Raw genomic sequence first — 11,835 nt, forward strand, 5'->3', positions numbered from 1 at the left:
CGAATTGGAAAGTTAATAAGTATATTTAGTTTGGCAAGTATTAAATCTATCAAATTATAACATCACATGTTCACAACAAAAATCAGATTTTAACTATAGCAGCAACATATTTCAGTCTCCTAGTACGTATTTGTTAGCCTTTAAACTTCTTGTATTTCAGAGGAAAACTCAAACCATTATGAAATAAGGAGATGTGGTATGAGTGCCAATGAGACAACTTTCCATCAAAGACCAAATGACGTAGATGTTAGCTTGCTTACGTTGCTACATTTGAGATCTCCCAATTACCATTCCACTATGAAATGCTTATTCAAAAAGATATTTTGTCACCAAATGATTTATACAATAGAACATAATCGTATATGCTAATATATATTTTGCTCCCTTGACAAAATACTGGGAGCATATTGTTTTACTCGTGTCCGTTCGACAGTCCGTCCCGCACTTGGTATATAGGGTTTATACGGCTGATTTCTTCGGACTACAGTTTTTAAGCTTAAACTTTTAAATTATGTACCTGGTGTTAGTACATATACTAAAGATGCGCATCTTGTCAGATTTTTTTATTTTCTTTTATGACAGGTTGATGAATTTGTCATTTTGATAATATATTGCGCCGAGGTTTTTTTTACCTATATTGAGGGTGCATATATATTCTCAGGATCATTTTTTTTTAATAATTTTCCACGAACGACAGAAGGTTGAACTTTGTCTATTTATGTGAAATTTTGCATACAGTTTGCAAGGTTTGTCCTACTAACTACGCACACAACCCACACGTTTACATCATACAGAGTATACTATATTTAGAATGTGTATTTTATAAGGATGTTGATTTTCTTTATAATTAACACAACTAACAGAATGTTTAACCTTTTTTGACGGCTGCACCAAATGTGTCTTTTAGACACAACTATTTCAAATTGTATTGTATCGTCCTGAAAATGCATGAAATATTTGCCACCGTACGTTAAGCAAACCATCAATCAATCAATTCAAATTGTACCTCAACATCACTGTTTACCAAATCAAATTTTTGAAGCACTTTATTTTATTCATGCATGGATACATCGGTGACATCACCATTGTTTAGTTTGGTAGGGTTAAGTTGACGATTCAGTTTTGAAAAGCTTAAAGTGCACTCAGTTAAGACGAAATAAAATTAACTCAGTCGAACGTCACACGTTTTCTGTCAAATTCTAAGCGTATCGGTCAACTTCGAAGCAATTTATCTAAAAAACAAGGATGGTGACATATGTTTTTCTATACATGCATGGATTCAGTATACAATCCTGGATATTATGCTAGTTTTTAGTCTTTCTCCGTATATTGGAACGAAGCCATCCATTGAAAAATCTAAAGAAATAAGTTTAAAAAAAGGCATTTTCCCTATATAACTAGGTAAATTTGTCGCCAAAATTGACGTTTTCTAACAAAAATTACAAAAAAACAAAAATGGTGACCCCCATTTTTTATTTCATATTCCGATGTAACTCGATTCAAAGTACCAGTGTACCAAAAATTTTAGAAATCGGGAGATATGCCATTCGGTATCGTGTTACCTTAACATAGTTGAGCTGCGTCAGATAGAAATCGACCTTATGCAAGTGCACGTATGCATGTACATGTATAAGACTTTGATTGGTTTTGGAACATTTAAATACGATATAAAAGATGAATTTTGGTCAGTTTTGTAGGGTTCTTCTATCAACTAAATTGTTTAGGTGTACGGGATGTATAATTTCTAAGCCACAACCGGTCGTAAAGGGAACGTTTAATCCTATGCTAAGAGTGTAAACGTTCCGCGCTGACTGCACCTTACAGCACCCTTGTAACAACTTTATTAGGGAACCGTTATCTCCCTTTTACAAGGCAAACTGTCTATTACTATCCAGCATTACACCCTCATCTTCTATGGTAGTCCAGAGTTCTCGCTCTCCATCCTAATCGATCGTTCAGATCATACCATTTCATTTATTGTTATTTTGTTCTCGTGCTGAACATTCATGAACGAATTGACACGAGACGTTAAGCAAACCGTTATGTAATCAATCACTGTAATCCATAAACATGTTTTCTGTACTTATTTTTATTTTATTTTTATTTTACCAGAAAAGTACTTCTTCAAATGTCTAAAGCGGATTGATCATCGACTCTTATCTTATCCGAAGATATCATCAAATTCGTTAACTATCGGTCATTGACATAGTCAACCCCGAAACTTGACCGAGTGTAATTTTCAAATTAAAACGTATTTCATGACAAGAATAAAAGGATAGACAAGACTGGTACAAGTTATTAGAAAAAATATATAGAATAATAAAATAAAAAGAACAGATAACAACACTCAAGCAAGACCAACACGAATTCTTTTAAATTATAACTTATGGTGATCTTAGGTGCTGCGGAAAGGTAAACAGGTCCTGCGCCACGTCAATCTTATACGAATCAAGCTGCTTGTTAACTGAAAAACCTGTCTCCGTTTGGGTAAAAAAAGAGAGGCTCATAAACAAATTGTATCTCGCCACATTTGTTATGTGACTATCCAAAGAAAGGCTCCTGTAATCGAGTGGATTTCGTGTGCTGTGTGTGTTACTATTTTTCTTTGCTTTTCAGTATAGATTCGGCCGTTATCTTTTTTCTTTTGAATCGTATCATATTTTGTCACAGTTGCGCCGTTTTGCCTTTCATATGACAAACTCTTCTTACAGATCTCATTTATTTTTGTACTTTTATCTTTTGAAGGTTAACATTTAAGGCAGGCATTATTTTATAGCTCTCATATACACAAAAGATTATTTTCTTATCCTTATACAGTTGTTATAGTTTTTATGAAATTGAACCGCCTGAACTTTAACTTCGAAGAAATATAATAATAATACATTTCCAGATGTTCCCTTTGTATTTTCTATGAACTTCAAATTCTATTTTTTTTATTGATCATTTTACTTTTAATTATTTTTTTCTAACATCGATCGCCATTTAGTATCATATTGACCACTTTACATTTTATTTCTTTTATAACAGTCTTCCAAATCAAATAATTTCTCTTATTACACTTATTATAATTCATGTAATTTTTTTTTTTAATTTAAGGCATTTCTTTTCAAGTAGTTTTATCACTTACGTTTACTCAATATTTGATTTGAACTAATTCTTACAAACATAATTTTTTTTTTAAACTTTAACTTACTTGCTATTTTATCTTTTTTTTATTTTATTTGCTATTTTATTTTTATTAACTTTGATTTTAACTAACTTGCTATTTTAGGATAACGTTTTTTAACACGTAAGAACATATATACTATATATGAGGGGTGGACAGCTTTCGAGGGAGGTGGGAGGTTTGGGGGGAGGGGGGGGGGGGGCGAAAGGTAGGGGACAAAAAAAAAGGCGGGAGAGATAAAAAGATTTGAAAAGTAGGAGGTGGGAGATAGGGGCGGCAGGTAGAAAAAGGGTACCCCCTGTCCACCCCCTCATATATTCACAAAGCATGAATACTAGTACGCTGAAAATTGAAAAAAATGCAATCTTACAGTCTTCTGTTAAAATTTCAAAGTTCTCTTCTCCATCATTTTCTCGTCGAATCACTAGTTCTAGAATTTATATCGCACTGAAAAAGCTTTAATTTCAATTTTCCTAACAACGTATATATGGCCAGTTTCTCAAACAATTGCCAAAAAACGACCCAATATTTCAAAAACATTCTTCCACATCCAAATCCATATAATTTTGTACCGAACACATTTGGGGAAACCAATCAAAACACGTATGTAACCTTCCTTCTTTCTCCATTCTCTTTTCTCCGTTCTCCTTTTCTCCTTTCTTTTAAACTTTAGAAATTCTACGCCAACGTCAGGAAAATAGGTATGTGTATTTTTATTTTTACAACTTGCAGAAAAAAGATACTGCTGAATGCCATCTTGTGGGGAACTACTCAACTTCTCTGGTACCGTGGATCTTTCCACTTGCCCGGGTCCTCCACCATTCTTTTATGCAGGAAAAGTGGGAGGGATCGTTGCTCTATCGAGTTGTCTTCCTTTTCCCTCGAAAACATTATATTAAACTAAATAGAGGGGAAGGGCAGACTATAACAGTTGATTCCCCCTCTCCTGCTGAAGGTTAAGTTGTCGTGCCGCGGTGTCTCTGGGCTGTCATTCACGTTCTCTGGAGGCCTTCTGGTGAATTAAACAAAATGTCGATATATTTTTATTATAACCATTTTTTATTAACCATAAGTGTGATGTTTAGTCTATTATGGTTTCCTATTTTAAACCCCAAGGACCCGTGCTGATTGGACTCGATTTATTCACCAATCAAAATGCATTAAAGAAAAATTATTTTTATGAGAACAGTTTCTATTGGTCAAATATATTTATTCAAATTTACATTTTTACATGATTTTTGGGGTACTATTTGAGATAATATAATACTTTGTTTTTACGGCAATAAGAGAAAGTCCGAATAATTGGTTAGAAAGAATTCATAGTAAACAATAGAAGAGAATTAGTCACATTTGCTCTAGGAAATATTTCTAAGAGTTTATAAGCTGTCAAACCTTATTAATATTCTGTGTGTCAAGTTCAATCAAATATAGCTAAAATAAAGAATTTCACATCAAAGACTTATATATTAAAAGTTACTTAACAAACACTCTATAACTATATCTTTTTATACTAAACCAATATAAAATAATGAATGAATTTCTATAACTACATGAGAGGATCCACTTTGTTTTATTTGAAATATTAAAATTTAATTATTAAACATTTTACCTCAATTTATCTTCATTATACATATACGAGCGTTGTTGCACCTATATTCCTCAATATTGGTGCAATAACCTCTTGTATAAAGCTATAATGCCGAGATTTGCCATTTAGACACGTTGTAGTTTCGATATCGATGAAATCGACGGTATCGTATCAATATCAATATGCACCTTTTACTATATGCGTAACAGCAAAATCAACATCTGCTGTCGAGATCGATTCAATATAGTCAGCTACATTTTATACCTAGCGTGGTTTTTCTATTTGAACTGCTTAAGTTGTCGATTTGATATCTAAAATTTTATTAGTTCATCCTGACTTTTTTTTACATAAATTAACATCCTGCCTTTTTTTGGGGCAAAGTTGCTCATCCTGCTCCCCATCCCCCCAAAAAAATCAAATGGTAGCTCCCTTTTTCTTTACTGATTGTGAAAAGGTCATATTTGTTGATCTATCATTGCATCTGGTATTTGATTTTTTTTTTCATTTTTTTGAGGGGGGGGGGGAGGATACACGTGAAATATTGAGTTCGCGACAGTATTGTATTTGTCAAACGATTTTTGCATGTTTCTAAGTATGCTTTCTAACCAATAGACATGTTTATAAAAATTAATTTACCACCATAGCATGCATAAATCAATAAATGTTCAAATACTCGTGGAGGTATTCTGTACACGTAAGAAGTTTCATTATCTATCTATATGAAAGTGTAAATTGGTAGACAAATATAATTGCTCGACAAAAGCAAATATCACTAGCTGATCATACTAATACAGTGTGTAACAGAAATCTCAGATTTAACAAAATGGAACTAAATAAATATACTTAGCATTATAAAACACATATTTCAAGATTAGGTTTCTAAAAATATGCTACAGAGATATGAAGAGTCAAAATCAGATAAATTTTGGAAAAAATAAGTTTCTGTTCTGCTTGTCATCCAAAATGTGTGTCGCCATCCGTAAATTTATATAGTTGCAAGATGAAAATGTAACAACAGTGGATTAAGCTTTGTGATGTTTGCGCCATGACCGTAGAGTTATGTACCATAGACTAGATTGTTATTAAAGGTTTTGTTTGGTGCTATGGTTTAAAGTCCTTGAATCACGTTTCCACAGTTAAATATATTTTTCCTTTTCAAAGTGCTCCAAAATCATCTGCTTTAATTATCTCTTCAAATGAGTCGAACATATTTCAAGTTTTTATAACAACGACGTCTTCCACTTCCCAACGTCAATGATTTTAATATAAAAAAATCATTTAGTCTGATAAAAACTTGAAATAAGACCGGTATAATAGCAAAAATCTATATAAAACGATATTTTGCCGGAGCCGGAAAAATAGCCATTGCCTTACTTAAATAAATATTTCAGCCAACAGGGCCTGTATTTACATTCAAAGGGATTGGTTTGTGAAGATGATTTTAAAAAAGAACAGGCCTGGTCATGCAAATGTGTATACATATTAATTTACAAACACTAACACCATTAACTTCCTCTGGGTCAAACATACATGGACTAGTAGAGAATAAAAACGTATATTAGGAAGAACTGTGAAACATTTGCTACACAATTAAAAAAAACACGGAAAGTCCGTTGCTAAACGCGTTTAGTCAAGAAACAGAGAAAAAACAACAAGAAAAGTCGGTTGCTAAACTCGTTTAGTCAGGAAACAGAGAAAAAAAAAAACAACACGAAAAGTCGGTTGCTAAACGCGTTTAGTCAGGAAACAGAGAAAAAAACAACACGAAAAGTCGGTTGCTAAACGCGTTTAGTCATGATACACAGAAAAAACCCGGAAAGTCCGTTGCTAAGGGCGTTTAGTCATGAAACACAGAAAAAAACCACGGAAAGTCCGTTGCTCAACGCGTTTAGTCATGAAACACAGAAAAAAACCACAAAAAGTCCGTTGCTGAACGCTTTTTAGTCATAAAACACAGAAAAAAACACGAACAGTCTGTTGCTGAACACGTTTAGTCATTAAACACAAAGAAAAAAACACTAAAAAAGTCCGTTGCTGAACACTTTTAGTAATGAAACACAGATATAAACACGGAAAGTTCGTTACCATTCCACACCGTGATAATAAGTACCGATAGAAAAACAATATCCAAAGATCTGACTAAGGTGTTAAATTGATGTCGTTTAATAATTAGATCGTTCAAGGATAAATGAGTTTACATTGATCATATCTAAGTTTATGGGATTTATAAACAGTATTACCATAAATATTAGATGTGATCCGACATCCCGTTTTATCAAGAATACTACAGGTATAGCCAAACTTCATGCAATCAAAACTTTGTATCAGACATAATTCTATAAAAGTAACAGAAACAACATGACTTTGTGCAATGATAAAATAAAAGTATCGGCGAAAGCAGGTGCCCGGATTATAAGCATTATCCATAATTAGTTATGTTTGAATTTATTAATAACAAAATCAATCTTATTACCGATAAAAAAAAATCAAAGATCTTATTTACAGTATTTAAAATTTATAACCTTTAAGTTTAAATTTGAAAGGACCAATACGTCTAAATGGATTGTATCTTAACTTACAGGCTTACATAAAATTTGTCAGTTATCTGAAATTTAAAAAGTCACTACAGACACGGGCATAACGAACACGTTGGGATAAGTAAACACCTTCACTGAATTAAACATAAAGGAAACTCGCCGTCCAAAAGAGGAAAATTAGCAATGGCAGGGGCGGGTCCAGCTATTTTTAAAAGTTCGATGTTCCAAACGCAGGTGGAAGAAATGTCCGCTGATGTAGGCCCTGAGGTATCCGGTGCCCTCAGGGATCCGGGGGAATTGGTCATCGATTAATTCGCACGAAAATATAGTTCCCTATTTTGATCAATCCTAATACCAAATTGTAATGTGACTTAATACCAAAGAGCAAAATAGATACAATGCTTGGGTATATAACTATGCTGTCATTAAATAATCTCTTCATTCTAAATGTAGAACTTCATGGACGTTGTATTGTTTATTTTATGTATTTGTTAAGGTGAACTGAGTTTATTGGAGATGAAGTGGTTACATTTTGTGGGTTTTTGTGGTGACATCAGGTAACCCCCGTAATTAAAGAATAGTAAATACTATGCTATGGTATGTAATTATGCTGCAATAAACTTATTTCTTCATTCTGAATGTAGAACTTCATGGACATGATGGACATTGCATAGTGTATGTCATATATCTGTTTAGATAACTTGAGTTAAATGATAATATTTATTGGGTTTTTTTGAGAGGTGACCTCAGGTGCCCCCTGTTATGAATGAATAATAGATACAATGCTAGGGTATATAATTATTCTGTAATAAATTAATTTCTTCATTTTGAAATGTAGGATTCATGGACGTTGTATTGTTTGTGTAATGTACGTATTTTTTAAGGTGAACTGAGTTAATTTGAGTTCAATGGGTTATATTCGTTTTCCTAGGGGTGTGACCTCAGGTACCCCCTGTATAAAGAGAAAAATAGATGCAATGCTAGGGTATATAATTATGCTGTAATATTTTACAACAGATTACATAAGGGCTTTATTAAACCAGTCTTCCTACACTACAGATTACCTGATTTCACCTTCATTCAACCAGTCTTAATACACTACAGTGTATTCAAATTTGTTTTATAAAAGTGACCTCAGGTAATCTTTCTATGAAGACTCGTTTAATAAAGATGACCGCAGGTAATCTGTGTATGCAGGCTAGTTTAATTAAGGTGACCTCCTGTAATATGTGTGTATGAAGAGTAGTTAAACAAGTGGCTCTCAAGAGCCTGAATCGCTCACCTGTATTTCAGAGGAGAAGATTTTTAAATGTTAGCAAACTTGATGAACAAATTGTGTAAAATTGTCTTTGAAGGGCAATAACTCCTTAAGATGTCAATTGACAATTATGGTCATATTAACTTTTTTGTAGATCTTACTTTGCTGAACATTATTGCTGCTTACAGTTTATATATATCTATAATAATATTCAAAATAATAACAAAAAACTGCAAAATTTTGTTAAAACTACCAATTCGGTGGCAGCAACCCAACAATGGGTTGTTCGATTCGTCTGAAAATTTCAGGGCCGATAGATCTTGACCAATTAAACAATTTTACCCCTTTAAAATTTGCTCTAAAAGATTTAGTTTTTGAGATATAAGCCAAAAACTGCATTTGACCGTTATGTTCTATATTTAGCCATGGCGGCCATGTTTGTCGATGGATACAAACTTCGGATACAATTAATAAACAAGATACCCTAAGGAACATTTAGTTAAAGTTTGAAGGTAATTAGCCCAGTAGTTTTTGAGGAGAAGATTTTTAAATGTTAGCAAACTTGATGAATAAATTGTGTAAAATTGTCTTTAAAGGGCAATAACTCCTTAAGGGATCAATTGACAATTATGGTCATATTAACTGTTTTGTAGATCTTACTTTGCTGAACATTATTGCTGCTTACAGTTTATATATATCAATAATAATCTTCAAAATAATAACAAAAAACAGCAAAATTTTGTTAAAACTACCAATTCGGTGGCAGCAACCCAACAATGGGTTGTTCGATTCGTCTGAAAATTTCAGAGCTGATAGATCTTGACCAATCGAACAATTTTGCCCATGTCAAATTTGCTCTAAAAGCTTTAGTTTTTGAGATATAAGCAAAAAACTGGATTTGATCCCTATGTTCTATTTTTAGCCATGGCGGCCATGTTTGTCGATGGATCAAAACTTCGGATACAATTTATAAAATAGATACCTTAAGAAACATTTAGTTAAAGTTTGAAGGTAATTGGCCCAGTAGTTTCAGAGGAGAAGATTTTTGAAATAGTTTACGACGACAGACGACGACAGACGGCAACAGACGACGATGACAGTCGACGACGACGACGGACGACGACGGACGCCTAGTGATGGCATAAGCTCACATGGGGCCCTTCGGGCCCCTGTGAGCTAAAAAGGTCACCTCAAGTAATCTGTAGGGTATTGAGATTTTTTTAATAAAGGTGACCTCAGCTAGCCTGTTGTGAATGTAGACTGGTTTAATCAAGGAGACCTTAGGTAATCTGAAGTGTATTGAGATTTGTTTAATAAAGGTGACCTAAGGTAATCTGTCTATAAAGACTTGTTTAAGAAAGGTGACCTCAGGTAATCTGTGTATGCAGACTGGTTAAATAAAGGTGACCTCAGGTTATCTGTCTATGCCGAATCGTTTAATAAAGATGACCGCATGTAATCTGTGTATGAAGACTGGTTTAATTAAGGTGACCTCAGGTATTCTGTGTATTGAGATTTGTTTCATAATGGTGACCTCAGGTAATCTGTCTATGCAGTCTGGTTGAATAAAGGTGACCTCAGGTAAACTGTTGAATATGAAGATTGGCTTAATAAAGGTGACATCAGATAATCTGTAGTGAATTGAGATTTGTTTAATAAAGGTGACCTCAGGTAATCTGTTGTGTATGAATACTGGTTTGATTAAGGGGACCTCAGGTAATATGTTGTGTATTGAGAGTGATTAAATAAAGGTGACCGCATGTAATCTGAAGTTTATGAAGACTGCTTTAATAAAGTTTACCTCAGGTAATCTGTGTAAGCAGACTGCTTTAATAAAGGTTACCTCAGGTAATCTGTTGTGTATGAAAACTGGTTTAATTAAGTCCTCACGCAACTTATGTCTGAAGAATGTTTTAATAAAGGTAACCTCGGGTAATCTGTTGTGTATGGAGATTTGTTTGATAAAGGTTACCTCAGATAATCTGTGTGTATGAAGACTGGTTAAATAAATGTGACAGATTACTTGTGGAATTTATTAAACTAGTTTTCATTCACAACAGATTACATAAGGGCTTTATTAAACCCGTCTTCATACACTTCAGATTACCTGATTTCACATTCATTTAATCAGTCTTCATACACTAAAGGTTGTCTGAGGTCACCTTTATTTAACCAGTCTTCATACACAACAGATTACCTGAGGTCACCTTTATTAAACCAGGCTGCATAGACAGATTACCTGAGGTCACCTTTTTTAAACAAATCTTAATACACAGATTACCTGAGGTCACCTTTATTGAACCAGTTTCCATACACAACAGACTACCAGAGGTCACCATCATTAAACAGATCTCTAAACACTACAGATTACATGAGGCCACCTTTATTAAACAAATCTTCATACACAACAGATTACCTGGGTTCACCTTAATTAAACCAGTCTGCATACACAGATTACCTGAGGTCGCCTTTATTAATCCGGTCTCTATAGACAGATTACCTGCGGTCACCTTTATTTAACAAATCCCAATACACTACAGATTACCTAAGGTCACCTTTATTAAACCAGTCTACATTCACAGCAGACCAGCTGAGGTCACAATTATTAAACAAATCTCAAAACACTATAGATTACCTGAGGCCACCTTTATTAAACCAGTCTTCATACACAACAGATTACCTGAGGTCACCTTTATTAATCCAGTCTTTATAGACAGATTACCTGAGGTCACCTTTATTAAACAAATCTTAATACAAAGATTACCTGAGGTCACCTTTATTAAACCAGTCTTCATACACAACAGATTACCTGAGGTCACCTTTATTAATCCAGTCATTATAGATAGATTACCTGAGGTCACCTTTATTAAACAAATCTTTATACACAGATTACCTGAAGTCACCTTTATTGAACCAGTCGTCATACACAACAGATTACCTGAGGTCACCTTTATTAATCTAGTCTTTATAGACAGATTACCTGAGGTCACCTTTATTTAACAAATTTTAATACACTATAGATTAACTAAGGTCACCTTTATTAAACCAGTCTACATTCACAACAGACTAGCTGAGGACACCATTATTAAACAAATTTTAATACACTACAGATTACCTAAGGTCACCTTTATTAAACCAGTCTACATTCACAACAGACTAGCTGAGTACACCATTATTAAACAAATCTCAAAACACTACAAATTACCTGAGGCCATCTTTATCAAACGAGTCTTCATACACAACAGATTACCGGAGGTCACCTTTATTAAACCAGTCTGCATACACA

This window comes from Mytilus californianus, unplaced genomic scaffold (genome assembly GCF_021869535.1).
Source record: "Mytilus californianus isolate M0D057914Y unplaced genomic scaffold, xbMytCali1.0.p SCAF_12, whole genome shotgun sequence".
NCBI classification, from domain to species: Eukaryota; Metazoa; Mollusca; class Bivalvia; order Mytilida; family Mytilidae; genus Mytilus; species Mytilus californianus.